At 42.0% G+C, this 25,229-nt stretch overlaps 1 long non-coding RNA gene across 3 annotated transcripts; it reads right to left on the bottom strand.

Moving 5' to 3' along the window:
• Positions 1–12,605: 12,605 nt before the first annotated feature.
• On the bottom strand, positions 12,606–24,505 carry LOC115131139 (uncharacterized). Of its 3 annotated transcripts, none has more exons than XR_003863902.2 (5): positions 24,379–24,505; positions 14,056–14,167; positions 13,805–13,882; positions 13,638–13,688; positions 12,606–13,482 (listed from the first exon to the last, which is right to left on the bottom strand). It is a non-coding gene; the product is annotated as an uncharacterized LOC115131139 (long non-coding RNA). The 3 variants fall into 3 exon arrangements; XR_003863903.2 differs by lacking the exon at positions 24,379–24,505 and adding an exon at positions 24,096–24,269; XR_010464023.1 differs by lacking the exon at positions 24,379–24,505 and adding an exon at positions 18,146–18,225.
• Positions 24,506–25,229: the final 724 nt, after the last annotated feature.

Here is a 25,229-nt window from a genome sequence, read left to right on the forward strand (position 1 = left end):
CCCCTCCTTCCCCTCTCCTCTGCTTTCCCCTCCTTCCCCTCTCCTCTGCTTTCCCCTCCTTCCCCTCTCCCCTCCTTCCCTCTATCCCCTCTCCCCTCCTCCCCTCCATCCCCTCTCCTCTGCTTTCCCCTCCATCCCCTCTCCTCTGCTTTCCCCTCCATCCCCTCTCCTCTGCTTTCCCCTCCATCCCCTCTCCTCTGCTTTCCCCTCCATCCCCTCTCCTCTGCTTTCCCCTCCTTCCCCTCTCCTCTGCTTTCCCCTCCTTCCCCTCTCCTCTGCTTTCCCCTCCATCCCCTCTGCTTTCCCCTCCATCCCCTCTCCTCTGCTTTCTCCTCCATCCCCTCTCCTCTGCTTTCCCCTCCATCTCCTCTCCTCTGCTTTCCCCTCCATCCCCTCTCCTCTGCTTTCCCCTCCATCCCCTCTCCTCTGCTTTCCCCCCATCCCCTCTCCTCTGCTTTCCCCTCCATCCCCTCTCCTCTGCTTTCCCCTCCTTCCCTCCATCCCCTCTCCTCTGCTTTCTCCTCCATCCCCTCTCCTCTGCTTTCCCTCCATCCCCTCTCCTCTGCTTTCCCCTCCATCCCCTCTCCTCTGCTTTCCCCTCCATCCCCTCTCCTCTGCTTTCCCCTCCTTCCCTCCATCCCCTCTCCTCTGCTTTCCCTCCATCCCCTCTCCTCTGCTTTCCCTCCATCCTCTCTGCTTTCCCCTCCTTCCCTCCATCCCCTCTCCTCTGCTTTCCCCTCCATCCCCTCTCCTCTGCTTTCCCCTCCTTCCCTCCATCCCCTCTCCTCTGCTTTCCCCTCCATCCCCTCTCCTCTGCTTTCCCCTCCATCCCTCCATCCCCTCTCCTCTGCTTTCCCCTCCATCCCCTCTCCTCTGCTTTCCCCTCCTTCCCTCCATCCCCTCTCCTCTGCTTTCCCCTCCATCCCCTCTCCTCTGCTTTCCCCTCCATCCCCCTCTGCTTTCCCCTCCATCCCCTCTCCTCTGCTTTCCCCTCCATCCCCTCTCCTCTGCTTTCTCCTCCATCCCCTCTCCTCTGCTTTCCCCTCCATCCCCTCTCCTCTGCTTTCCCCTCTCCTCTGCTTTCCCCTCCATCCCCTCTCCTCTGCTTTCCCCTCCATCCCCTCTCCTCTGCTTTCCCCTCCACCCCCTCTCCTCTGCTTTCCCCTCCATCCCCTCTCCTCTGCTTTCCCCTCCATCCCCTCTCCTCTGCTTTCCCCTCCATCCCCTGTCCTCTGCTTTCCCCTCCATCCCCTCTCCTCTGCTTTCCCCTCCATCCCCTCTCCTCTGCTTTCCCCTTCCCTCTTACAGTTTGAACTCATTCCTCTCCCCCACCTACATCATGTCTAAGATGGTGTTGGTGACAGACATCCTGATGTTGGACCCCATGATGGTAGGAACAGTAGACCGCTCCTCCAGCACTGTGAGAAAGGAAACACATGCTTGCATGCACGCACACACACACACACACACACGCACACGCACACGCACATACACACACAAACTATAATGACTGACTTCTCAAAGTTACATGATTATTGTAACGCATGGGCTTCAATATTATCAAACCTGACCCTTCATATTTCAAAGTGGTTTCATACTTTAAATGCAGAAAAATGTATGGCAATTTGCAAGTGAGTGGAAGCATCTTAGGTTTTTAACTGAAGAGCTGGTTTTATTGTTGTTGGGCCCTCCCAAGATAACGACAAACTGATTCATATGTAGATGACCCTTTGAGCATTTAGGCACAACACACACACACACACACACACTCACAGCTCCCACAGACTGCTGGGCGGTAGTAGGGTCATTCCACGAAATGAGTGTCTTTTGCATCCCTTTGATATTTTATGTAGAAATTGTACACAAATATTGGGTTAAAACAATGTTATATTAAATGAAGTGCCTTAATATGAATAAAGACGCCCTCTGTGCTACCTCTGACTTCTAGGAATATTTTAACCCAGTTAACCCCAACATTTCTCTAAATTTTCACCATTGTAAACCCCTAGTTATGTTGCTTTTCTATTTATTTTATATGATTAGTGATTCATTTGAAGGTTAAAAAAAAATTGTCCCTAATTTTAAGGTCAACTCTGTTACGTGAACTGAACTCTCATTTAAATATCATGAAAATATTCCTTTTAAAATATTCAAAAGAAACATTGAACATATAGTAGCCAAATTATAGTGTAAAAGCAGGTGAACTGGTTCTACTCGTTTTGGCCATTTCTGGTGTTTTTTTTGGTGGAACGCTGAGCGGGTCGAGCATACCACGTCAACCCTGTTACCAATAGATATATAGGCTGGAAATGTTTGAAAAGTAGACATTTTTGTGAAGCTTACATTCAACTTCCCCTCCCTGTGGTACACAACAAGCTTACATTCCCCCGTCTCACAAGTGGATTCACGATTTAAGAGGAAATTGTCAACCCTGTTACTTTACTTGGCACTTAGGCCTACTATTGTCTTTTTTTTTTACTTAACCTATTGAGATGGGAAATCATGCTTGAGATGTTGAACATGTGCTCTTCATGACCGACTGTTACAATTTGGTGAAACTGTTTTTTTTCTACCAATATACACTACTCAAAAGGTACCCAATTGGTAGAATGACCCAGTAATTGCCCATAATTCCCCTCTCGTGTCCTCTCTGAGATCGGCTGCTGTGACAGAGACAGTCCTGGCATACTGATATGCCATGCCCGCTGGTCACATACACACAGTGAATGAGAGGTGTCTGTGGATAACCCCTATTAAGCAGCAGACAGTTCATACACCTGAGACTCACTGTAACAAAGTGGTGTTGGAGGGCCAGTAGGAGTCAACCTTTCCTCTGCTCTAAAAAAAAAAACATCCCAGTGCCCCAGGGCATTGATTGGGGACATTGCCCTGTGTAGGGTGCCGTCTTTCGGATGGGATGTTAAACAGGTGTCCTGACTCTCTGTGGTCACTAAAGATTTTAAAATATTTGTTATTTAATTAACCTTTATTTAACTAGGCAAGTCAGTTAATTAAGAACAAATTCATATTAACAATGATGGCCTACCCCAAGGCACTTATCGTAAGAATGTCCAGACTAAAGTCCCAATCTGGCCCTCATACCATCACGGTCACCTAATTATCCCCAGCTTGCAATTGGCTCATTCATCCCCCCTCCTCTCCCCTGTAACTATTCCCCAGGCCATTGCTGTAAATGAGAATGTGAACTCAGTCAACGTACCTGGTAAAATAAATATAATAATAATAACTAATCACTGACAATGAGAGAGGAGAATAGGTCAACCACTTTGTTTTAACCTGTTGCGACGAGCCATCCCGGATCCGGGATCGTGAATACAGCCTCAAGCTCATTACCATAACGCAATGTTAACTATTCATGAAAATCGCAAATGAAATGAAATCAATATGCTAGCTCTCAAGCTTAGATTTTTGTTAACAACACTGTCATCTCCGATTTTCAAAATATGCTTCTCAACCATTGCAAAACAAGCATTTGTGTAACACTATTGATAGCTAGCGTAGCATTTAGCGTAGCATTTAGCGTTAGCATTCAGCAGGCAACATTTTCACAAAAACCAGAAAAACATTCAAATAAAATCATTTACCTTTGAAGAACTTCAGATGTTTTCAATGAGGAGACTCTCAGTTAGATAGCAAATGTTCAGTTTTTACAAAAATATGATTTGTTTAGGACAAATCGCTCCGTTTTCTGCATCACGTTTAGCTACGAAAGAAACCTGTATCCAGGATTGTGTAAATCTATCCGCAAGCTCATTAGCATAACGCAACGTTAACTATTCATGAAAATCGCAAATGAAATGAAATCAATATGCTAGCTCTCAAGCTTAGATTTTTGTTAACAACACTGTCATCTCAGATTTTCAAAAATATGCTTCTCAACCATTGCAAAACAAGCATTTGTGTAACATTATTGATAGCCTAGCATAGTATTATGCCTGACATTCAGCAAGCAACATCACAAAAACCAGAAAAACATTCAAATAAAATAATTTACCTTTGAAGAACTTCAGATGTTTTCAATGAGGAGACTCTCAGTTAGATTGCAAATGTTCAGTTTTTACAAAAATATTATTTGTGTTGACAAATCGCTCCGTTTTCTCCATCACGTTTGGGTAAGAAAAAAAACGAAAATTAAGTCATTAAAACGTGAACTTTTTTCCAAATTAACTCCATAATATCGACAGAAACATGGCAAACCGATGTTTAGAATCAATCCTCAAGGTGTTTTTCACATATCTATCGACGATAAATCCATCGTGGCAGTTGACTTTCTCTTCTGAAGAAATGGAACGCACATGGACCTAGAGATTACGCAATAATTTCGACACAGGACACCGGGCGGACCCCTGGTAAATGTAGTCTCTTATGGTCAATCTTCCAATGATATGCCTACAAATACGTCACAATGCTGCAGACATCTTGGACGAACGGCAGAGAGCTCAGGTTCATTCATGGCACATTCACAGCCATATAAGGAGACGATGGGAAACAGAGCCTCAAAAATTCTGCTAATTTCCTGTTTGAGGTTTCATCTTGGTTTCGCCTGTAGCATGAGTTCTGTGGCACTCACAGATAATATCTTTGCAGTTTTGAAAACGTCAGAGTGTTTTCTTTCCAAAGCTGCCAATTATATGCATAGTCGAGCATCTTTTCGTGACAAAATATTGTGCTTAAAACGGGCACGTTTTTTTTTTATCCAATAATGACATTGCGCCCCCATAGGTTGAAGAGGTTAAATTCAAAAGCATGTTGTCGTGTTACGACCGTCGTCAGAATGAGACCAGAGCGCAGCGTGTAAAGTGTACATCTTTATTTAAAATGAACACCAAAAAACAACAAAAGATCAACGAACATAAAGTTCTGCATGGCTATACAGCTACTGTGCAAAAACAAGATCCCACAAACTCAGGTGGGAGACAACGATAGACAGCTGCCTCTGATTGGGAACCATACCTGGCCAACAAAGAAATAGAAAACTAGAATGCCCACCCAAATCAGACCCTGACCTAACCAAATAGAGAAATAAACAGGCTCTCTAAGGTAAGGGCGTCACATATCCCTTGTCCCTTTGATGCTATTCAGTCAATTGTTCAGATTTACAAGCCATGTTTTCACTCTCATTCAGACACTGAGAAGAAGAGAACCACTCACACACATAATGATGGAGGTGGATGTGGAGGAGCTCTGGACAGGTACTGTGACCAGTATCTGCACCACCAGCCCGGCTAATGGGTTAGGCAGCACCACATTGTCTTTGAAGATGTCCCCCGCTATCTTACCTTCAGTAACACACATACAGGACATATTACCCCAGGTCAATAGACAGAGTTTCCACCTAGTTCAGAGTACTTACAGCATTTGACTTACAGTACCCTATCCAAAAAGTTGTGAATCAGTTTGTCATTACCTTGGGAATATCAGGTTCTATCTGTGCAAAGCATAGTTATGAGATATTGAGCATCAAATTTTCACATCCCAGATCTCAGAACTGTTTTGTAGTAAAAGGTACCTAAAGTGCAGAGTATTAAAATCCTGAGACATTTGTATATACGTTTTTTTTATAGGGGGTGCCATCACAGACACAGTTGAACCTTATGGTTCTGAAATGTCAATCTGGGTTCAACCATAAGGTTCTGACACTTCTGAATTGTACATTTTTAAGAAAACCTTAGCTTTTTCAATACTGGTTCTCATTAAAGTCCAGTAGATCACTTCACCATTCCTTTTTGCTTAAAAATATCTACGACACAAGATTCCAAATGAACTATGAATGAAAATTGAATTTGTTTTGATTAAATGTATACATTTATTGTGGTATTGAAATTGTAGTTTTTGATATTGTAATCTGTAGTTTGTATTTATTTTTTATTGGAATGATCGTAGATAGTCAGAACACATCAGACAAACTGTTACCACTGAAGAATAATGTGACACCATCATTTAGTTTGAGATTTCTGACAGTGTTGTTTTTTTTCTCGCGTGTCATTATTGCTGGCTAGACTAGCCTAGACCATATTTGGAAGGAAATGGCAAAGATATGTTCTGATTGGTCCATATGTATTTGTTCAGGCTTGTGATTGGATTGCAGATTAAAATGGGTTTATGCCAGCTTTTCCCAAATTCGGTCCTCGGGATCCCAATGGGTGTACGTTTCGGTTTTTACCCAAACACTGCACAACTGACTGAAATGATCAAAGCTTGATAATTAGTTTATTATTTTAATCAGCTGTGTAGTTCTAGGGCAAAAACCAAAATGTACACCCCTTGGAGTCCCTAGGACCGAGTTGGGGAAACCCTGGTTTATGCCGATTGAGCATTACAAAAAAAATCACTTAACCTCTTAAGTCGACCCTCTACTTTTTTGAACATTCTGTTAAAAATCGCGCAACATTTCAGCGCCCTGCTACTCATGCCAGGAATATAGTATATGCATTTGCTTAGTCTGTGTGGATAGAAAACACTCAGACGTTTATAAAACTGGTTAAATCACTGCTGTGGCTTTACCAGAACGGCATTTACATCGAAAAGCACAGGAAAAACTGATCACTGAAAATGGGAAAATATATCCATGCGCTACTTGAACCCATTGATAAAGGTGAACCACAATTAATTGACTGAGGTTGCAGTACCTACAGCTTCCACACGGTGTCTAGAGTCTTGTCATTTCCCTTTCCCAGTTTTTTCTTGGTCAAACACATGCAGGGCACCGTATCTCCTTTGGTCTAGGACCGGATATTTTCGTTGAGTTTCTAGCCGGACATTTTTCCAGACGGACAGCTAATGATCTTTACATCGCCTCCTGATGAATTTTATCGCTTATTAACGTTTACTAATACCTAAAGTTGCATTACAAACGTATTTCGAAGTGTTTTGTGAAAGTTTATCGTCGACTTTTTGAATTTTAAAAAATGACGTTACGTTTTGAAACAATGTTTTTTTCGTTTATCACACAGTCTACATATAACGATATCTAGGCTTTATATGGACCGATTTAATCGAAATAAAGACCCAAATAGTGTTTATGGGACATCTAGGAGTGCCAACAAAGAAGACGGTGAAAGGTAATGAATGTTTTCTATTTTATTGTGCGGTTTGTGTAACGCCGAAATGCTAATTATTTTGTTTACGTCCCCTGTGGGTCTTTTGGGGTGTTACATGCTATCAGATAATAGCTTCTCATGCTTTCGCCGAAAAGCATTTTAAAAATCTGACTTGTTGCCTGGATTCACAACGAGTGTAGCTTTAATTCGATACCCTGCATGTGTATTTTAATGAACTTTTGAGTTTTAACTAATACTATTAGCATTTAGCGTAGCGCATTTGCATTTCCAGAGCTCTAGTTGGGACGCAAGCGTCCCGAGTAGAAGCAACAGGTTAAAATGTACTTTAAAAAAATCTAACTTCGCAGACATATGAAGAATCATATGAAGACCAATTATATGTAACTAACTTACTTTTGACAAATTTCAGATAGAACCTTATAGTCCCAAGGTCTCGTTGTTCTAATAGTATATATCAGTTTAGTTAGTCTAGTTTATACTATGTTTATATTATGTGTAGTATTATACAACAGCATTAGTCATAGTCATATACTGTAGTCAACAGGTTTCAACTTGTTTCCTCCTCAGAGTTATCAAAATGGACGAGTCAGTTTATCTGACTAGACACGTCCAGAGAGGACAGACAGTGTAACCCATCCACTAGTTATGGTGGGACAGAGAATCAGTCATTACCTAATGTATAACTCATTAATAAACCCCTGGAGGGACTGCTGAGGGTAATCTACTCACCTCCAGCCAGCTGGAACACTGAACCCAGTGTGTCTAAAGAACAGACGAGGAGGAGGAGGAGGAGGAGGAGAGGGTTCTTGGAGAAGTTGATGAAGAGTTCTCTCATTCTGCTAGGAATAAGCTCTATGTCCGGTCCTATTAGTGGTGGCTGATCAAAACAAGCAGAGAGTAACACTACAGAGTCAGAGAACGAAAGAAAAAGAAAGAAAAAAAATTGAAAGAACACATTATTACAATGTTTCTTCCTGTAGAACAAACCAAAATTTGACGTTAATAAATTATTTCATTTTCACCAGATAAGGAACCTTGAAGGACATCAGGAGGCTCTCCCCCACATTCAATCTACTACATGTTCCCTTGTATGAGAGTACTAGATGTTCTCTTGTAGGATCTAAATATAGTATCATCGCATGCAGGGTGAAAATGTATCATACAATTCTGTACCTTCCTCTTTTTGGGGGGGGGGGGGGGGCTCTTCCCCTACCTGGATTTGGGGGAGGAGGTAGGAGAGGGAGTGTCATCCTTCTGGTGCCACTCGCTGCTGCTGTTGAGGTCCAGAGTGGACCAAAGGAATGACGACCTGTCCTCCTTCCAGAGGTATTTGGAATGCAGGGAGAGGGGAGTGTCATGGGTCCGTACCCCTAAAAACACAGTTTATATTTCACTGAATTCAAACAATTATGTCTGAATTCAATGTTCAAGCCAAAGCCGAAGTTGTACTTATTTACAAAGTACCTTGAATCCACCGGGCACACTTTTTGATCTGACACAAAAATCACTGCTGGATTTGGTTAACGTTGTAGTTTCCTAAAGAACCAAAATGTTCCACACGTTCTAATACCGTATGAGTTCTGAGTTCATTGCGAGGTGCATATGCCAATGTTACTCTCTAGCTTCAAGACAAAAATAATTAACACCAACTTTAATTCCAGACATTAAACTGCAGTACTGGCCACCTATCAGACAGTCATGGAGCAGGGACAAACACTGGCCTTACATAACCCTATCTGCTTTCACAGTGTGCATCCCTTCACCAACTAGCAGGAGAGACAGACGCGATGGCGGCCAATTAAACATGAACAAAGGCAGGCTGCGTTTTATTAATTGACAGCTGTCTTTGATGTAAGGGGTCAACAGTCCTCTGCTCCCTGGCAGCAATGGATACACTTGTTTTGTAGACATCATGCCTGTCAGTCAGAAGAAGATAACTTCAATGGCCTCAGAAATATCACTGTTCTCCGTTTCCCCCTCTAAACTCCAGCAGGAAAAAAAGTTCCTGTACTAATGGTTGTCAAACAGTCCGTTGCCTTTCTTCAAAGGTGTCTCGTTGTCTCTGTAGGTGAATGCTTTTTTTTTCATTTCTAAGCTGATGCTTTAGAGGGTTTTCAGACTGACACCTGCGAAGGCCACTAATGTGTTCTTAAAAGCCTAGTATTTTTTTTTGTGATGGTAGCACTCTGATGTTCTGCGTTGTCTTTCTGGTTGGAATGTGCAAAATCGAGTTGTTATCTGAGTGTGGTCATTTATACCAACAGAGCTGAAGGTAAGAGTAGGCTAATACTGTATATAGATCTGGAGATATAACTGAGTGTAACTCTGAAATACTTGATGTGTGTTGTGTGTGTATGTGTGTGTGCATGTGTATGTGTTTTGGTTGATGTCTTTTCAGAGAGATCGGTCAAAATTGTATGATGCGTTGATTGCTTATCAGGTGGGATTATTCCTGTGTCCAGTCGTTACATAGATATTTCGGAATATGAATGAATTCGGGTGTGATGTCCTTTTTTTTCTAGAAGAGTGCAAAGTAATGTTTATTTAGTTTGGGGGTGAGTTTCAGTTTTTCCATGGATAAAAAGACAGTCGAGCAGAGGACTTTTGGTTTAACTGAGAACTTGTATGCAAGCCTCCTGTGTGTAAAGACAGATTTGATCTCTTCAATATCATTGTAAAGACCCGTGCAAACACCTAAGTCTTTTTTTTGGACATTTACTCTGCTTATTTAGTATCATGTGTTCATGTACACTGTATTTGTTTGAGTGCTATTAGTTGATTTGAGTAAATGCATTCCTTGTTTATAGAGCAACTATTTCACTGACTATATTTTCATAATTTAATATTTGTGAGTTCTAAATTGTCGACTTATTTATACTGCACATAGCATATTCTTGGGTTGCACCTTGACATCCCTGATCTACTTGACTCAATACATTTATGCTAGAACATTGGATTGCCAGCATTTGTATCTAGCATCTTAATAATTGCTTAATTAACTGTGCAAGATAGACACATGTTCTTTATAGTCACACTGAGTTGTTGATGCAATGATTCGCTACCTTGCCAGATCCTCCAGAGACTCACAGGGCCTGTTGCATTTTTTTCACATGATAATGGAGTCAGATTGATGAATTCAGTTTTTCATTATTCAACACAATTCTTCCTGAACTGTATGTGTACGTCTATGATAAATCTATATAGGTTTTCTTGAAGCACAGAAAAGGCCCTTGAGCCAGATATGAATAATCAATCATTAAGCAACTGTCAACCAACTTCATGTTGGGTGACATGTTAATGTAGCCTTATTTATGAAGGGATACATTGTATAATTTAAAATCTGTGCAAAGCATGTAATGTAGGAAGAATGGTTAGATAGCTTCAAAATGCAGGGGTTACATGCATGATCAGTAATCTGATGACCATTATCCTCAATATGTAGACTTACTTTAGGGTTTATCATAATATGATACTATCATATCACCACATCAATCTTAACTTATTTTGTCCCTTAGCTTTACTGTTCCTTTGATGAAGTGTCTACAAAGAAGATACTCTTTATAAGGAAAACTTGATACCAGACATACTATTTAACAACTGACTGAGTTTAAAGTTTGAAAGGGGACACCACATTTCTTGTTGATTAACAGCTCACGTCATTTGGACTCATATTGTTGACCAAAAAACAACATTTGAGAACATTAATATCACATCAATCACACCTAAACTGACATATTCAGGATAGTAGTTTCTATTAAATTGACCCATCTAAGTTTCTATCATGATTAGGCTGAGGTGTTTGTTCAAAAGGTCATCATTTAATTTTAGCCTCTCTGAGTGTAGATTAGAAACTGCATAAGATGGTGTTTTGTATTTGATTAATAACTCATGTTATTTGCTTCTTAAAAAGCAGCGGGGGAAATATGACATCTAGTGGTTAGAAAATTGGAATAGTATAGTATTCTCCAGTCCTGCCTGTCCTCAGTGTACATTTACATTTACATTTAAGTCATTTAGCAGACGCTCTTATCCAGAGCGACTTACAAATTGTGTAATTCAAGGAAATGTTTTCTCCACATTATGAATATAGGAGGCACAATGTATTTCTCACAAACAGTATTGTTGACCAGAGAAGACTGTGCTTTAATCAGAAATGGAATAGGTAGGCCTACTGAAGAGGCCCTGAACACGCATGCACATGGTGGCACACACAAAGAGTGAGTGAGTGAGTGAGTGAGTGAGTGAGTGAGTGAGTGAGTGAGTGAGTGAGTGAGTGAGTGAGTGAGTGAGTGAGTGAGTGAGTGAGTGAGTGAGTGAGTGAGTGAGTGAGTGAGTGAGTGAGCGAGAGAACACTCAGGACTTTCCGTAAGGCTCCTTGGGTAAAAACCTTGAGACAGAGAGTAGTCGAAAGTTAATTATTGCTCTTTGCACAGTACTTTCGTATCAGCAGTATTTTCTCCCAGATCTGTTGAACCCAGACAAATAATGCCTGACAAACAAGAGAGCAACTGAGTTCAGTGTTCACATTCCTCCTCAGGGACGGACCACATGGGAAAGACAACCTGGGAATATGCTGGAATAGATAGAGTATTTGTAATTCTTCAGCTGATGTTGAAAAGAGATTAACGTGGAGGTAATAGCAAGTTTGAGACCAATCCTGGATTTTAGCACCACACACCTGCACGCACACGCGCACACTGAGAGCATTGTTGATCCCCTGGTAAACCTCTGGTAATGATGCTAATTCAGGCCAGCTGTGCCAGCACTAGGGCATTGTCTCTGTTTCCACTACTGCTGCCAGTGCTGCCCAGTATGGCACAGGGACACACAGTACCAGGAACACTGGGCCAGCCTTAATGCATGCCAGTAAAAATACTGTTGCCTTGAAACATGACAGTGTAACACTAAAAACAAAATCAAGCTAAAAGTGAAATATGCAGTACCAGGCCTTCTGAATGGCGCAGCGGACTAAGGCACTGCATCACAGTGCTGAGGCGTCACTACAGACGGGTTCGATCCCAGGTGGTGTCACGACTGGCTGTTACAACCGGCCAATAGGCCCTGCGTCATCCGGGTTAGGGGAGGGTTTGGCCGGGGTGCTTTACTTCGCTCATTGTGCTGTAGCAACTCCTTGTGGCGGGCCGAGTGTCTGAAGGCTGACTTTGGTTGTCAGTTGAATGGTGTCCTCCGACACACATTGGTGCAGCTGGCTTCCGGGTTAGGAGGGCAGGTGTTAAGAAGCGTGGTTTTGTAGGACGCATGACTTAACCTTTTCCTCTCCTGAGCTCGTTGTGGAGTTGCAGCACTGAGACAAGATTGCAACTGATATCACGATATTGGGGAGAAAAAATGGGTAAAATACACACAAAAAAAAAAATATATATATATACACTTTCCCCTTTTGAACTTTCCCTCCCTCCTAAACCATGATGTTGACTACCACATATTTTCCCTCAGAAATGTCTATGTCCCAGTTCCTATATATTCTCAGCATTTTGACAAATTCTAAGGGAAATTGTAGAGATGGGTCCACTCAACAGCACTGCTTTATTGTGAAGAATGCACATTCAGTTTGGTATGTACAGATAACTCACAGTACAATGATACAGGATCACCACGTGCCCATTTCTTGTGTTATTCTTGTTCTTGTTGTCATTGTGTGTGTGTGGGTGTGTGTGTGTGTGTGTGTGTGTGTGTGTGTGTGTGTAGGCAGATCGCTCCAGATTGACTTCAAAATGAGCACTATTACTAACATGTAGGCTTGGGTTTTGCTACAGCGGTGCGGACATAATCCCATGAGACATAATGGACATAATCCCATGACTCTGAATCCGAATGCCACATGTTATCTCCCAGTGGTAGAAACACATTTTAAATGTTTTGTTTTAAACCTATCCCAAATCCTAACCCTTAACTTAACCATTCAGAATTAATGTCTAACCTTAATATCTTCACCCTATCCAAAATGTTAACCCTTACCTTAAATGTGATGCTGAACAGGAGTCAACACATGGTGTCAAAAACACTTCAAAATTTGACGTTTGGCGCAGCGTCTAAATGTTATGCTTGGGGAAACGTGGATAAACGTCAGAATCTGAAGTCAAATTGGTTAAATCGTGAGATCTTGTTGGTGTGTGCGTGTGTGTTTCTCTCTGACTGATCACATGACTTACTGACCAACTCAGTTTATCAATTCAGTGTGTGCATTTAAACAAACGTATAAGTGTGTGTAGGTATGTGACTGTGTGTGTGTATGCGAGTCTATGTGTGTGTAGAGTATGTGTTCATGTTTAATGAGCAGATGGAAGGTTCATGGCCTTATTTCCCTTAGGGACCCCAGCCGTCATCACTTCAGCTCCTCTGTGGAGGACGAGGGAGTCTCAGAACCTTCTGGGCCTTCCTGAAAGGTGCAAACACAGTTTGTGACATCGCAGTGAAAAGCAATTTACACACACAAAATGAACTGTGTATTAGTTACTATTAATTCGGATAATCCCATTACTGGAAATAAGGAGTCCAAAGCATGCACACATGCAGACACACAAACACACACACCTTGACTTTGTCCAGGTCCGGCCCACCGGGAAGGGATTTCTGTGATGAAAGCTGTGAGGAGAAATTTGGAATGGAGAGATTAGGCTAGAGATGAGTCACAGGAAGAAGTACAGAAGGATGAAAAAGTGAATAGAGGTCATGTAAGGCACAGCGAGGTGGCTGCTCACCCTCTTGGTGTGCTGGATCTCATCGGTGGATTTGGACCTGCTCTTCATCTGTTTCTGGGGGGAGGTGGTGGTGGGGCACTAGACACAAAACACAGAGAGATGGTGTCAATCACAGCTACGCCAGACAGCATACCCTAGGGGCAGTGGTTCTTCGGGAATGGGGATTTGGATGGTATGTTCAAATCCTGGATGGTTTGTGCTTGTACTGCTGTTTTGTCACCACTAGCTAAGATGCTACAGGTGGGACTCACTTCATTGATTTTCTGATCCATGGTTGGGCTGTCTTTACTGAGGTTCACAGTGATGACAAAGCTGGGGTTGAGGTTGCAGCTGTACACAAATGATCACACTCTTTTTGTCAATCTGAGGAGGATAAGAGAAGAGTAGCTCATTAGTTCATGCAGTGATCGTCAAAGTCCAGCTGATGGCGACACTGACCAAGGGAGAGCATTACTCCTTTGCACCTTATTTGGATCTGATTGCTTGTTAGGGTGACAAGTGCTTGGCCCCATTGAAGTATAAAAAACTATATACCAAAATTATTTTATGAAAAATTTGATTTGTCCCTACTGCTATTAGCCAATACAAATGCACTGAATAAAATATTCACTACATGGAACAACAGATAATCCCCCCTAAAAACAAGGAAGCTTGTTCTGAAATGTCTGTCCTATATCTGAGCGATATAGGAGAGATCAGGAAATGTTTGCTATTTTTTCTATGTATTTAACCCCTTATTTTTGGCACTAAACAGTCTCCATATATACAGTACTTCCATTCCTTTTTTTCAACTGGTACCGCGGAACCTTCCGACAAGTCTTGTGAGGCCTGTGGGTGTCCAAGAGAATGCCCACATGTACATGTTCGAGAGAGCCACACCTCTCCACAGAGGGGTCATATTAGTGTGTAGCCCAAACTGTTCGGACGCTACAGACATAAAATGGCAAATCGGCTGTACCTACTTCAGACGAGTCCCAAGAGTCGTAGAGCAAAACGGAGAACACCATCGTGTTCGTGAGAGTCTCAACTCACTTGAGATAAAAGCCAAACCATTCGGACCCTACAGACGATTTTTATGAGATAATCGATTTTCGGGATGTGCCATGGTCTGACAAACACTGCTCTAGCTCTGTCACCTTTCACCTCAGATGCAGAAGTGCGACATCGGCGGATGTGGTGGATTGAGACGCATCCAATTCGTCTAGCTTCAACTTTATGGAAATGTTTGTATTATGCTAATTAGACATCGACTCTAGGTTGTTTAATAGACCCTGATGTTTAAAAGTAATCCAGAACACTGAATATAAATGTCCTCCAAAAGAGGAACAATGTATATTAACAGCATGCATCATATTGTATGTACAGTACATGCAATCTCTCCCTCACCAGGACTGAGTGTTCTGTGGTAGTCTGTCAGTCTCTCTGAGGGAAATGACCTAGATGTGGTTGATTTGAGGCCTAGCTGACTGGACTTTCCCTCTCCTCTCCTCCTTATCCCTCCATTCCAGGGCCTATCTCTCTATTTGGGAATAATTTGTTCCCTGTGTTATAGAAGTGCTATTATAAACGAGGGCCTGTAGAATAAGGGTCTGTAGACTAGAGGGTCTCATGTGTGTTGCCCCAGTGGAACACCCTGTGGCTCAGAGAAAACACTTCCCATCGATTAGTCCACATGACTGACTCAACGACAGCCAAGGTGACACATCCGAATAGGACACTTAGATGTGTTTATTACCCTCACACAAAATCATGGACACACATACACACACACACACATTTATGGCAGGCCACATAGACACATATCATAACTCACATAAGCACGAACACACACACACACACACAGCAAGAGGTATGTCCCCGTACACAGATTTCTGCAATGGTAGGAAAAATCACGCTGGCTGCAACTCTCTCTATTTCTCTCCTTTCACTATCCTTGTTTCATCCCTCCATCATAATGATTTAGAGATGGGACGAAAGGGCAGCTCTCACAGAATAGGGTTCAAAGGCGGTAGAAATGAGGATTAATAATCCCTGGGTGAGTTATGATGTGAACTGGTGTGTTATGTAATGTATTAGTCTCCCAGTAACAGTCCAACCCCTAATTTGGCTTGGTGACCGAGTTTTGCAGGCTTAAAATGTAGGGTCATCATATGTAATTAATTTTCTCACTGTTAGAGGCTCTGTGTGATGAGCAAGACAGAGAGAGAAATCCAGAGAGAGAGAGAGAGAGAGAGACTGAGAAAGAGAGAACACATTCATAGATCCGAAGATTGTTCCCTCAATCTGGAACGGTTGTACAGTATGTCACCACCTGCTGTTCTAACTGATGACATCATTAACATGCTGCTAACTATTTAACACAGAGATGATGTCACAGACACTGAGCAGATACCTTTTAGTGCAGTGAGCTGACCTAATCCCAAAATGATTGAAATAATCATATGGCCTTTTCAAACTCATTAGTCGACCACACATCCTTCCAATAGCAACACTGGGCACGCATCCTCCATAAATAAGCACCTGTCAGAGGCACATAATCACTTGGGATCATTTTTGCCCCAGCCAACCTCCTATGGGGTGCCATTTGCTTACAGTGTTAGAGTGGGCAGTTTAACCCCGTTTCGTTCCTTTTGCTTCCATTGAAAATACATTTTTCAACAGAATCGGCAGAATGAATATCACACGCAAACACAGCTAACTTTAATAGCACCCACATACAAACAGCATGATCACTTTGCTCGTTGTGGAATTCCTTCTCTCATCTACGAGCTCTTTTCCTCTCACCTTTTCCCTTCGCTTGTGGTCTTAAGTGCACAACACGTCAGCTGTCTGTGACCAGCCAAACCTTCATATCATAACCACTACACACAGCCGACATCGTTGTCATCACATTAGCTCATGTCAAAGTCAATATAACTACTAGAACTAAAGCGTTAGTAAACCTGCATCAATCATGCAGTAAGCAAGTCGTTTAGCAGTTACACTTTCGGACCCCGGTGGCAATAAATTAATTAAACCAAAAGCTTATCTTGACTTGGAAGAGTTCCAATGTTAGATAGCCATAGCCAGCTAGTTAACTGTAGTAACCTGGTAAATTTATGTTAAGTATTATGTTTACCAATAGATAGCAGTATTGACTCAATACAGGGTTTGCTTTCCACTATCCGTAGCCGTTAAAATGTCTGCCATATAACCGTGCTCTGAAATGCCTCAGGTAGCTTACGCCAGGTGCATTCCAGTAATGTTATTCTAAATTACAATTAAATATTAAAAGGTACTTACGTGTCCGGTGTCATCAATCTAAGAAGCATCCCAGGTTAATATATATTTGCAGTGGTGTAAAGTACTAAAGTAAAAATACTTGAAAGTAGAAATTAAGTCGTTTTTTGGGGGTATCTGTACTTTACTTATATTTTTTACTACTTTTACTTTTACCTAACTACATTGCTAAAGAAAATGATGTACTTTTTACTCCATACATTTTCCCTAACACCCAAAAGTACTCGTTAAATTTTGAATGGTTACCAGGACAGGAAAAGTGTCTAATTCACACAATTATCAAGAGAACATCCCTGGTCATCCCTACTGCGTCTAATCTGGCGGATTTACTAAACACTCTTTATTTGTAATTTATGTCTGAACGTTGGAGCGTGCCCCTGGCTATCCGTAAATTTAAAAAACAAGAATATGGTGAAATGATTTAAACTTTTACATTTGATACTTAAGTATATTTCAGCAATGACATTTACTTTTGATACTTAAGTATATCAAATACCAAATATTTTGAGACTTTTACTCAAGTAGGATTTTACTGGGTGACTTTTACTTGAGTCATTTTCTGTTAATTAAGGTATCTTTACTTTTACTCAAGTATGACAATTGGGTACTTTTTTCCACCGCTGCATATTTGGTGACGAGGATGACTATGGATGACCGCGTTGGATTTGTTTGCCACGAATTCAACGGAGTGTCTGGCGTGCAACGCTGGATGTGAGACTCGAGTGAGCGGTGGAAGAGACTGAATGATTGATTCCCTGGATACGGGTAGGACCAATGAATGACTTTGTGAGGGGAGAGAACGATATGCTCACTGCCACCATTTGATCCTAAAAATCAGGAACAGTTCTTTGCCGCTAATAAAATAACTGATGACGCTATACACAAATCCATACTCATAAACGTTTCCGGCGCACAGACATACAGTTTGATGAGAAACCTCCTGAGCCCAGATACAACAGGAGACAAGTAATTTAAAGATATGGTCGATCTATTAAAAGATCACTTCAAACCCAGTGAAATAGTGCAACGATTCAAATTTAATTCAGGCATGAGATAACCTACCGAATCGATGTGGGAATATATGGCTGAGTTGAGAAAACTAGCACTGGACCATAACTATGGGAATACATTATCGCAAATGCTACACGATCGGCTGGTGTGTGTGCCTCGGGGTAGCAGCCAATAGAGATTGTTATCGCTGCAAAGGCAAACACGCAGCGTTTGACTGTAAATTAAAACATGAAAAGTGTTATGCGTGTGGGATAATAGGACACTTTGGGAGGGAGGGCCGCAATAAAAAAAAAGCAACGGGCTACAGAAAAGAAAAACAGACAGAAGAAAAACGATGCTCTAACTACGGCTCAAATCAAGTTACAGAAAGTGAAAGTGGGTGTCTCAGGCAAAGAGCAAGCGTTCTCAGTGTACAGTGTGCTGGAGGCGAATACAGTATGAAAAAAGTCAAGCCTTTCATTGTGGAAATGGGAATACATGGATTTAAGGTACTGTTTGAAATAGACACATGATGTAGCATCACATTGATGAACAGGTCCCAATTAAATGAGTTAATTGCCTAAACTGAGAGACACCCCCATTAAACTCAAAACATACACCGGGGAGGAAATCACTGTGATTGTAGTTGCTGATGTTCAAGTGGAATATCAAGGGGAAAATGAAAGTATGCCTCTCTTAGTAGTGGAAGATACTGGCCCCAGCTTACTAGGGAGAGAGAGGGTGGTTGGAGGAAATACATTGAACTGGGCTGAAATCACACATCTCCACAGAGACATTGACATTGCAGCAGTTGCTACTCCCAAATTCTATAGGCCAAGATCAGTTCCATATGACATGAAGCCTAAAGTGGATGTGGAAATTGACAGACTTAGCAGAGGATATAATTATTCCTGTCAAGTACTCTGATTGGGCAGCACCAGTTGTTCCCATACTCAAACCAGGTGGTTCAATCAGACTATACGGTGACTACAAGCTGACTGTAACAGGAGTTTCGTCACTGGAGCAGTACCCCATACCCAAAGTGGAGGATTTTCTTTCAACGTTAACCTGAGGCAGTGGCGGATTTAGGTATAGGCGACATGGGCAGCCGCCTAGGGCGGCATCTTGCCGGGGGCGGCACAGGGCGCGGCCACAAAAAAAAACAGAATTTGCACGATTGGTTTTCTATCGCTGATTTGCACATCACGTCAATGATATCATGTCACCGTGTGGGACTGTGGGTCAATTAACCTTGTCGGAGTGGGCGCCCTGATTCTAGTTTGTGAGCAAGGCAGGCTGCTGCCTGGAAAGTTCTCCCACACAGAAGTATGCAATTAGTCAAATCAGTCACACTACGAAATTCTACCAAATAAACCATAATGCATTCATAATACTGTGAACATATAGTTTCACAGAAATCATTAAGAATAATATAAAAGCAGTCGGCACACAGTCTTGATACTTGGTTGACAGTGTTTGGGGATGGATAATGTGTTGATGCTCGAGTGCCAAATCAACACATTTGTTTCTATTTGTCTTTGTTACTTCTTTTTGATATTTATGAGTCTTATTTTTGTATATATTTGTATATTTATATAATTTTAAATGTTATGATTATTTATTTGTGTTGTTCCAAATGTCTGAATAAAAATAAATGTTTTTTTGTTGGGGGGGAGCTGAAGGGGGGGGGGGTTCACCCAGGGAGCCATACAAGCTAGAACCGCCACAAGGTGGATGCCAAGTGGTTACACACTGTCAAAGCTAAAGTGAGGGCTGTCGTGGAAGCTCCAGCTCTGACAAGCATTACAGAGCTGAACTAGTACAATCGCTTCCTCCGTAACATCTCTACCCTCTTAGCTCCACTACATCAACTGTTAAGGAAGAATGTGGCCTGGAAATGGTCAGGAAGACAGGAAGGAGTTTTTGCTAAAAGGACTGGCTGTCACATTCGGAATACAGAGATTCCACAAGTGTTTATACGGTAAAACATTCGCTATTGTGACCGACCATAAGCCTCTGATCTCTCTGTTCCATGAACAAAAGCCAGTACCACAAACGGTCTCTCCAAGAGTTCAGCATTGGTCTGTGTGACTCAGGGCCTACGAGTACAGAATTACCTACAAGCCAGGTAGATACCATAGGAATGCTGAGTAGGCTGCCCGTTCCTGAAATCATCACTCAGGAAGGAGAAAATTACCAAGTCTTGATGATCAATTTGTTGGATGAAGCACCGGTGAACACAGCACTAATCAGGCAAAGGATGTGATGCTATCACAAGTGCAGGAATTTATCCTTGAAGGATGGCCTACTACGCACGCTGCTTGGCCTTGAGTGTTCGAGATGGGTACATTTTGTGGGGTTCAAGAGTAGTTATCCCAACACAAGGGCGGGGTATGCTACTGAAGTTGTTGCACCAGTCTCATTCAGGTACGTCGAGAATGAAAGGCCTAGCGAGGTCATACGTCTGGTGGCCAAAGATGGACCAGGATGATCCCCCCCCCTAAAACAGATAATCCCCCCTAAAAACTCTAAAGGAAGCTTGTTCTGAAATGTCTGTCCTATATCTGAGCGATATAAGAAAGATCAGGAAATATTTGCTATTTTTTTCTATGTATTTAACCCCTTATTTTTGTACTAAACAGTCTCCATATATACAGTACTCCCATTCATTTTTTTCAACTGGTACCGCGGAACCTTCCAACGAGTCTTGTGAGGCCTGTGGGTGTCCAAGAGAAACCCACATGTACATGTTCGAGAGAGTCACACCTTTCCACAGAGGGGTCATATTAGTGTGTAGCCCAAACTGTTCGGACGCTACAGACATAAAATGGCAAATCGGCTGTACCTACTTCAGACGAGTCCCAAGAGTCGTAGAGCAAAACGGAGAACACCATCGTGTTCGTGAGAGTCTCAACTCACTTTAGAGGGGTCATAAAAGCCAAAACATTCGGACCCTACAGACGATTTTATGAGATAATCGATTTTCGGGATGTGCCATGGTCTGACAAACACCGCTCTAGCTCTGTCACCTTTCACCTCAGATGCAGAAGTGCGACATCGGCGGATGCGGTGGATTGAGACGCAACTTTATGGAAATGTTTGTATTATGCTAATTAGACATTGACTCTAGGTGGTTTAATAGACCCTGATGTTTAAAAGTAATCCAGAACACTGAATATAAATGTCCTCCAAAAGAGGAACAATGTATATTAACAGCATTGATGGACCAGGATGTGGAAAATGAGGTTAGCCTGTGTGCAGATTGTCAGAGTAACAGGACATCACCCCCTACCGCGCCATTACATCCATGAGAATGGGGGGGTGAGGGGATGAGGAAGATTCAAGGGTACGGCATTGAAACAAAAGTGTCAAAATTCTACAGGATCACTACTCAAGCTACAACTGGGTTGTCACCTGCAGAAATGCTGATGTCAAGGAGGTTAAGGTCAACCCTGGATCTCGTCAAGACAGACCTGAAAGTGAAAATACAACAAAAGCAATGGAATCCAAAACAGAATCATGACAACAGAGCCAAACTCAGAACTTTCTCATCTGGAGTTGATGTCTACACATTAAACTATGGATTTAGTCTCAAATGGATTCCAGCTACAATTGAGGATTGCTCAGAACCAGTGTCATATACTGTGATCATTGGAAGGAGACACGTGGATCAGATCTGAGCTCGAATTCCAGTTTGATCCGTGGACTTGGATCAATGCTTAAACAAGCAGGACAGGACATTGGAATGTTCCCCAGAGTTGCAGTTGGATAAACAACCTGAGAACACCAGTCTGGTACGACCACCTGTAAAGTCTCCACAAAAGGACTTTGTTTCACCATCAGGTGGTGAAGTACTGGTGGCACCAGCTACACCACCTTTGAGACGCTCTATTAAAGAGAGATGTCCGCCAGACTATTTCAGATCCTAAGGAAGATCATCTTCGTACATGTCCCGGAAAAAAAAGGAAAAAAATGACGTGATTATGAAAAAAATCCTAAATGTTTAGTTGGCAGTCTAGCTCAGAAAGGAATTAAGTTGGGTTATTAAATCAAATCAAATCAAAGTTTATTTGTCACGTGCGCCGAATACAACCTTACAGTGAAACGCTTACTTACAGGCTCTAACAAATAGTGCAAAAAAGGTATTAGGTGAACAATAGGTAAGTAAAGAAATTAAACGACAGTAAAAAGACAGGCTATATAGAGTAGCGAGGCTATAAAAGTAGTGAGGATACATACAGACACCGGTTAGTCATGCTGATTGAGGTAGTGTGTACATGTAGATATGGTTAAAGTGACTATGCATATATGATAAACAGAGAGTAGCAGTAGCGTAAAAGAGGGGGTGGTGGGTGGCGGGACACAATGCAGATTGCCCATTTAGCCAATGTGCGGGAGCACTGCTTGGTCGGCCCAATTGAGTTATTATGTACATGAATGTATAGTTAAAGTGACTATGCATATATGATAAACCGCGAGTAGCAGCGATGTATTAGCCTTAAAGGGGGAATCTACAGTAGTAACCTGGTATATTTATGTTAAGTATTATGTTTACCAAGATGGCAGCATTAACTCAAAACAGGGTTTGCTTTCCGCTATCCGTAGCCTTGTAAATCTTATCTTACGCCTGGTACATTCCGGTAATGTTATTCTAAGTTACAATTAAATACTAAAACGTACTGACATGTCCGGTGTCATCAATCTAAGAAGCATCCAAAGATACTACACTGACATAGCATCCCTCTCTGTTTGAGCTGGGTGTTTGAGTAGGCTAAACTAGCTAGCTACATTCCCTAGCTAAGTAAGCAAAAGTAAAAAAAAAATATATAAAAAATACAACACAATCTCTCTCTCTCTCTTCTCTTTAATTTTTAATACATTTTTTTTTCTTAAACTTTTCAATTATTGTTTTTCTCTTTCAGTGAACTACTCACCACATTTAATGCACTGCAGTGCTAGCTAGCTGTAGCGTATGCTTTCAGTACTATATTCATTCTCTGATCCTTTGTTTGGGTGGACAACATGTCAGTTCATGCTGCAAGTGCTCTGATAGGTTGGAGGACGTCCTCCGGAAATTGTCATTATTACTGTAAGTCTATGAAAGCGGGGGAGAAACATGTGCCTCCTAGGTTTTGTATTGAGGTCAATGTTCCCAGTGGACAGAAACGACCTATGTACCCAGAGGAGGACGGAAACTATCTGTCCTCCGCCTACACCATGATGCTACCATACAGACTGCTGTTGAGGCTACTGTAGACCTTCATTGCATAACAATGTGTTTTAATCAATTATTTGGTGATCTGGACACCAATGTCATACGCACACACAAAATAGACGGAGCCACGCAAGATACAGGTGAACATGAGACGATGGGAATGGAACAATCACACAACGTCACACTGAATAACACACCGATCCCAAAGACGTGTCCTATACAGTACACAATCACTGGTCATCAGCTTTACCACACTCAGCCATATCCACGGTCTCTACCCTCTATTCATCCCGAAACAGGGGCCAGTGCTGCCTCACTCTCCCTGGCATTGTCACAGCTCAGCCAAGCACATCTCATCTCATCTGAGCCTGAATCAGTTCCTTACATCATGCTTCCCCACCATCTTGCTCATTTCAGGTTTACCATACAGAACATATCCTCTTTGCCCTTCACTGGCTGAGCACACTCCCTGCTGCTGTGTTGACCCTATAGTGATTCACTGACCAAGCATTTTACAAGCACTTGATATCTAATGGATGGGTCTAGTTTTACACAACCCATGCATTCAAATGCATAGCCTAATGCCTGCTGGCACAATGAGTATCTCAGCACCCATTAACAAAGGATCGAGTTCGGAAGAAAAAGAACAAATGTGCCACACAATGCAAACTTAGTGATATTCTACCCCCATACATATAGGCAGGGATAATGTACCATAAGAGCTTGAATTTGGATCACATTTTAACCACCGTTGGTATTGTTTTCAAATGACTAAACCTCTCACACGCACACACACAGTAAGCTTACCTTTCCACCTGCCTCGTTCTATGGCGCTACCTGGATATTACATATATGTGGGTCTGTATGAGGAGATAAGGCAATTTGGTCTAGAACCTCAATAACTCACAGCATTAAATACAGCTAAGCGTTTCATCCCAAAGAGTGAGAGGTAGAGAGAAACAGGCAGAGTGAGAATGAAAATGAGAGGGAGAAAGAGAAAGAGGAGTATACATGTAGACCTCAGAACACATGCAGAAATCAGAAGAAAATGACAGATTATTGCAAAACCGAGGGACAAAAGGATACACACCTTTCTCCTTATTTCTCCTTCCCTTATTCTCTCTCTCTCTCACTCAGTGGAAATGTGCTGGTAGGGAGATAGTGCTCCTCATTTCACTGGTGTACTGCTGCCTCTGACAGTGCACACCCCTCTCAGCCCATTCATTGTTCCACTGACGTGCCAGGCATGCAAGGACGCACACACACACACACACACACACACACACACACACCATAAATAACACTTTATTACTGAAATTGTTTTTCAAGCATTTTTGCAAACATACATGATTGATAACAAAGGACTACATTCGGTGTGCAGTCGAAGCATGACAGTCCTTTAGTACTAGGAATGTCAGAGTTTATCGTTTACCATTCCTTTATTTATATTACACACACTCCCCAGACTACCCACTGCATTATTTGATCAATCAGTCTGGATAGTTTGGCATTGACATTCCTTTCACTGTATGTAAATATTTGCAAAACTATTTCAGTAGAGTGTAAAGGTGTTACGATGCAGGTGGTTTACAGCTTACCAGCCATAGACCGCCTCGCATTTGAATGTCAGCTTGCCGGAGTAGTCTAGTGAAAGATTCTATCATAACAATTGAATCTCTGATTCACAGACAAGCAATCCCCAGTACCTGCCTCCATCCGAGAAAAGCATATTCAAAGAGGGAGCACCTTCCAGCAGCAAGTTTATGGAGGTGAAGGATGGTCAGAGTCAATCAGAGCGCAGTCCCAGTGACATGTTCATTTCGGGTGACAACACTGCTATTAATCTCAGGGACAATTAACTCAAATCTTGCTAAATAGCATCAGATGCTCGATTAGAGTTTATGTTACATAGTCTGTCCACAAGAGCTCACTCTGCGGTGG

Source organism: Oncorhynchus nerka, linkage group LG6, assembly GCF_034236695.1.
Source record: "Oncorhynchus nerka isolate Pitt River linkage group LG6, Oner_Uvic_2.0, whole genome shotgun sequence".
In the NCBI taxonomy this organism is placed as follows: domain Eukaryota; kingdom Metazoa; phylum Chordata; class Actinopteri; order Salmoniformes; family Salmonidae; genus Oncorhynchus; species Oncorhynchus nerka.